We start from the raw sequence: 6,000 nt of genomic DNA, 5'->3' as shown, positions 1-6,000 counted from the left end.
CATTATCGCTGTTTGACCTTTTGCTTGGGCTGTTTGAGAAACTGAGCAGTAGTCAATGGGTGGTCAGTGATAATGGCTTGTCATTTAGCTCAACACATGCTGATTAAATAAGATAGGCCCATGCGTATATACCAGCCTGTTGTTCCCAAATGGGCTCGGCTAATACGGGGCACCTCCTGTAGTCATAAAGATGCTTGGACAACAATATAGCTTCAACAAGCTGCACAAGAACAAGAAGACGCAGCGAGATCAAACAGTCCCTCTGCTTACTGGGACTTTCCCCCCTTTCAGATTTTGCCCAGTCTCCCTTATGCAGTGTCTCATTGGCATGAATTAATAATACCACTTCAAACAGATGCAAATTCATTGTACTGTGTCCTCTCCTGTTTTGACAAATGCTAAGGTATGTAGGCAGACTCCATCTGAATCCGCTGCTGTGATGAATTCTCCCGAGAATGTGGTGCCTATGCCAAAACTAGACTCCCGTGGCCTTTTGGACCTCTAAGTTTTATAGACACAGCATCCGCACAATGTATATTGATCCCTGAGACACTGCAAAGCGAGTGCTGCGCAATGTGTTCTTGCATTTAAATACAAGAACATAATTTAAGTGCATCTTAATTTAGCATATAAAAACAAGCAGCACACAAATATACGTGAGCGCAGACGGAGACACGCACGACACTCACACAAATGTTGGCAGCGAAGTAGGCTCGGTATGTCTTTCATAAGCTGTGTCTGTGTGTGGGCTGCTGTGGCATGCATAAAATATTATTTTCTCAACAACTCGAGGTTGTGGAGGAGTTAGTTCAGGAAGGGGTGGGAGGGAAGGCCAGGGGATATACAGTATTTGGGCAGCTGACAGCTGCGTGCGCGTACGTCTGCGTGGGAGTCTTGGAAACGAGAGTGGGAGTCACTGGCGTTTGAAATGCAATGAGGTGCTTTTGAAAGGAGCGCCTGTCACAGGTAAGCAGGGTAGCGAGTGCAAGAAGTGTACAGTGATAAAAGGAGGAGAGGAGAAGTGCCCGTGCTTTAGGGTGGCGTTCGGTATCTGAGGGCTTTTTGCACAGTCTGAGGAAAGCACTCAACGCCACACACACTTAAATACAAAAGCTGCTGAAACATACATATACACTTTGATCCTTTTGGGAACAATCCTCAGATTTTAGGGGACCAAAGTAAAAAGCTTTTTTTTTTTAGTCTTGGTTTTGGGACCAAAGAGTGTGCGTGTGTGTGTTGAAGCTTTGTTAAGCCCAGAACAAAGACTTGATTCCATTGCTCAAGGTGATTGAGAGATGCTCTTGATGTTCTCTTCGCTTTCATGCATACTGTAAGGATAAAGATATGCCTTATAAATCAATAATTCCTGCATCACGTGCTCGGAGCCCGTCTTTGGTGCAGTGATGTCCTCCCCCCTGTATCATTCTGCGTCCTCTGTAGTGCAATCTCCTCCTCGCTCTTCACTAGCTATTGAATGTCAGAGCAGTGCTGCTTAAAAATATAGCTTTCTTTTAAATCCTGCTCAGTTTATACATGTGGATTTTGAAGTGGAATTTATTAATGTCATGCCCTTTCAGGGATATGACTAATTATGAGAGAAAGGTTTGAAGGAGAATGTGTCGCCTGGGTGAGGTTATATAGCTGTTTCATCTGTCAACACTTTGAAACTGGTTCACCGTGCTCACACATTAGGGCTCTTACTGTTGTTGGTTAATCAATAGCTACCTCTCCATGCTCACTTCTTTTCTTCCCCTTTCCTTTTCTCGATGGGAAGCAGATGACAAGCTTAGGAAAGGACAAGCTTTGAAGATGCTGTCAAAATGTGTGTGTTTTTCAGGACAGATTATACCACCCCCTTTTTTTCTAGAGTGCTGAAGTGCTATCGAAAAGTTTTTTTTGTCTTTAGAAGAAAAAAAGAAGAAGTAATAATTGAAGATGAAAATACTGGATTCTTGCCTGTAGGTTGAAGGCTGTGGAGGTGTTAATTTGGTTGTGAATGCTTGGAGGAAATGTAAAATGAAATCTGCGAGAATTTATGGTCGTGAAGCGTATGCATCGGGAAAGGTCACAGCTCTGTCATTTAAAAGAGGAGAAAAAAAAAAGATTTCAATAAATGGTTGGCTCTGTCTCCGGTGAGATACTCGAGCTGCGTATGGCTGACTGGGTGATGCTGGAGCACTGGTGGAGAACAGAGGGGAGAGAGAGTGATGGAGCACATCCCTAACACCCTTCCGGAGAAAGAATACCCCAGTTAACTCTTAACGTCCCCTGAGATCAGGCCATCCACTGCAAGGGCAGAATAATACTGTATCTCTGCTGCAGCTGGTGAGCATTGTTGACAGCACTGATCCAAGATCCCTTATTAGAGAATGAGAGAAACCCCTTCAGCAACATCACCCTGGAGAGAGGATGGTACTAGGCAAGGGGATTGAGAGAGAGAGAGATGGGGGTGAAATAAAGCAGAAAAATAAGAGAAATTGTAGAAAATGGAAGGAATATTTTTAGAAGACTGCACAGGAAGAGGCAACCACACTGAGGGGAAAATAAAGGAGATAATCAACAGAGAGAATTACAAACTATTGAGAGAATAATTGTTAGTTTCTAGTTGCAACGTGCAACGGCTGCCTTTTTTGGTTTCCGTGGTGGAAAGATTGATCACCAGCCAATCGAACGCAGCCCACAAGGAGCAAAGAGTTCCGAGAAGTAGAAGCTGTGTTGGCTTTGCAGTTTGCATGTATGAGACTAAGTAATGCTCAAGGAAACTGCCTCCAGCTGTGAAGTGAAGTAGTGCAGGGATACTTGGAATCCAATATCAGTGCTAAGGCTTGAAGTAGCTTTAAGGCAAGGCTGCATTATAGATCTAGCCCTTGTTTCATGACAGCATGTGAAGTGCAACGTACCCCGAGCGCACAGGTTTTAATAGATGTGTGATAGGGGATGAGCATGCTCGTAATCAAGGGGAGAGGACGGGTGGCAGGACTGCGGACAACTTCCCATTAAAGTGATTCCTGCCAGACTACCATCTTAGCATTCAGACCAGTAGCGGTTGCTGGGCGACCATGGCTCAGGGGGTTGGGAAGCGTATCTGTAACCGGAAGGTCGCCAGTTTGATCCCCGGGCTCTCTGTCCTGGTCGTTGGGCAAGACACTTTACCCTACTGGTGTTGGCCAGAGGGGCCGATGGCGCGATATGGCAGCCTCGCTTCTGTCAGTCTGCCCCAAGGCAGCTGTGGCTACAACTGTAGCTTGCCTCCACCAGTGTGTGAATGCGAGAGTGAATGAATAGTGGCATTGTAAAGCGCTTTGGGTGCCTTGAAAAGCGCTATATAAATCCAATCCATTATTATTATTATTTCTCTTTAGACTCTCACATCGTCTTTTATGAACCTCTAAATCCACCTCTGTGCTCGCTGTTCCTCCCTGTACACCCCAGCTGAGCTTCCATGTTTTCCAAATAGGGCAGGAATAATTAGATGAGCAAACATGGTCTTATGGAGAACAAGCTCATCTTTTTTGTTTTGACCAACTGCATTTATTTATTTATTTACAGCCTGATGAGATACTGTTTAATTAGGTTGTGTCACTTTAACTATAATGCGGTGACACCAGATTCAATGCAACTGACATTACGTCTGAAATGCACTCTAACCAGCACCATACAGCTTCTGCGGCTCTAATGAGGCTTATTATCAAATAAAATGTTGTCTGACTTTGCTCCATAAACTTTCCCCAGCATGAAGTGTATTAGATACACTGTATCATAGCTGTACGCCAGGGCTAGTTATAAAACATTACTTTCATTTTCTTTGTGTCATCCTGTCCTCTCCTGTATAGCAAGGCCAGTCCCCCCGACCCAACCACCCCCTCTCCACATCTATTATCTCTCTCCTCCATAGACAATAATGTTCAAAAAGAATCACAGTAAAACACTGTGACATTTCAAATCTCTGCAATGAGCTGGTTGTCAAGGAGATGTCTCAGTGAGATGTGTCAGGCAAAAAGAGGAAGTGCTCTTTTAAAAGAGCGTTTACCCAGCCACCGGAGGTGTAATGTGCCTGCCATTAGGACTCTGCAGGCAAATAAGGGAGTCAGAGAGACGCACTGTTCTCCACAGTGTAAGAAAGCACCTTTAGAGATCCGGGGGGAGTCCTTCTGAATCCTGATCAAAATCCATTAGAGTCTTGTGCAGTTAAAGGGAGCATGGTCCTGTAGTGACCAGGCAGCTGCATATTGACACACTGACACACACTGGTCATTTCTGCATCAGCCAGGCACAGCTAACATCAAACGGACAAGGACCTGGAGATCTTTTCCCCTCACTGAGGTCTCCTCTTGGATAACCTCATCCCCTGCTGGGGGCGGAAACTGTTTAGAGCGGACTGGCCGATGAAACTGACGAAAAGTGCCAAAACCTATTGTTGATAAAAGATGCATACTGCTGTGTTGTGTTGGGGGGATATAGCAAGACAGGCTGAAAGGCGGGTAGACTGAAGCAGCTGTCATAATGGTTGTTTGTAGCCCCGCGCGTACAGCGCTTTGGGGAAATAATAAACTGCATCATTAGAACCCCTGTCATTCACAAGTTGTTTGTAGCAGGCTGGCTGTAAATACCCACTCCAATGCATCGCACATAGAGCACAGGTCAGAATCATTAGGTGGCTAATTTAGCAAAGAAAAACACATCTTATGAGATGGTGTGCAGGTGTAATAACACACCAGGCCCACTGCAGCCATAAATTAATGCCATATTCCATCTTCTGCTTAAAAGTAATTGAAGTGAATGCTGTTGTTTTTTAAGGCTTTCTTTGGGTCCTATATATTTCCTCGCAACAACATGGAGTTTATTTTATTTATACTTTTTTGTATAATTTTTATATTGTTTTTTTTTATGGGGGGGTGGGGGGGAAATTGCACCTCTGCAGCTCTCGGGCCTGTTGCTCCGTGGGACCGGATGAAAAAGCGAAACTTTTCCTCGTCTTAATGAGTCAGCATTCCAGCGCAGGACCACGGTGTGCAGCCATATGGCACCACCTGAACGAGTCTGACTAGTGATCCAGACGACCTCCTGACGCCTGCAAGTGTTTGTGTCTGTGGCCGGTCTGTGCCACACCCCCTTCTCCTCGGTGCGGTGGTATGATCCAGGGATACTGTTATAGCAGCACCGAGCCTCACCAGCAACAGCATCATCGGGTTCAACTGCGGCTAAACGCACCGCGCCGGGATCCCTGTCACACCGCACAGCGGAGCTGGCTAGCGCACAGCCCCGTGCGAGGAGATCCCTTCCTCCCCGCGCAAAATCGTCTCGTCGTCCTCCATCGGCATTTCAGAGCGAGCATCATCAGCATCATCAGCACCGCCGCCTCGAAACCAGACCGCGGAGAGAGGGTGTCTCGTCCACATTTTTTAACCGGAGCTCAAGTCACATTTCTGCCGGTGGTGGGGAGGGGGGGATAGCACACACTTCGGCTTTTGCAGGCTGCTTATAGCACGGAATCGGACTAAAGGGATGGCTTTACGTCGGGAAGGTAAGCGGCACGTTCAGTTCTGGCCTTTTTAGTGGGCTCATTAAGCGGGGGAGGGAGATCGGGCTACGGTGCTGCTTGGCTAAACGAGGCTCGGGTGCCGAGACAACGTGAGTTTCACGGGAATGGTGATTATCAGCTGTTCTGATGCGCCGTGCAGTGCTATGACCTGTGCGTGTCTGTGCGCGTGTGTGTGTGCAGTGTATGACAGAGTGAGGCAGACACGCAGAGAGGGGGAGAGTATATAAACGTGTGCGTGTGTATGTGTGTGTGTGTTTGTGTACGTGTGTGTGGTTGGGCTTTTATGAAACCCAGTGCACCTCGTTTGAAGTGTGGGGATGCAGACTTTGTGCCTGTGTGTGTGACAACCTGTCTAAATGATGACGATCCGAGTACAGTGCGCGGAGCAGCAGGCTGCCAGCTTTGTATGTGTCGTAGCCGATTTGCTTCGGAACACTCACAGCCTTGAGTTGTTGGGG

The 6,000-nt window shown here is 46.6% G+C and overlaps 1 protein-coding gene across 1 annotated transcript in view; it reads left to right on the top strand.

Moving 5' to 3' along the window:
* The first annotated feature begins 5,062 nt into the window (after positions 1–5,062).
* Positions 5,063–6,000, top strand: part of tenm1 (teneurin transmembrane protein 1) — a 190,295-nt gene continuing 189,357 nt past the window's right edge. The window contains exon 1 of the mRNA XM_084941232.1: positions 5,063–5,524. The gene's annotated coding sequence lies outside the window, so the exon portion shown is untranslated. The remainder of the gene's footprint in view (positions 5,525–6,000) is intronic.

This window comes from Perissodus microlepis, chromosome 2, assembly GCF_051167445.1.
Source record: "Perissodus microlepis isolate ML-2025 ecotype Zambia chromosome 2, ASM5116744v1, whole genome shotgun sequence".
Lineage (NCBI taxonomy): Eukaryota > Metazoa > Chordata > Actinopteri > Cichliformes > Cichlidae > Perissodus > Perissodus microlepis.
This window is presented reverse-complemented; position numbering and strand designations above follow the sequence as displayed.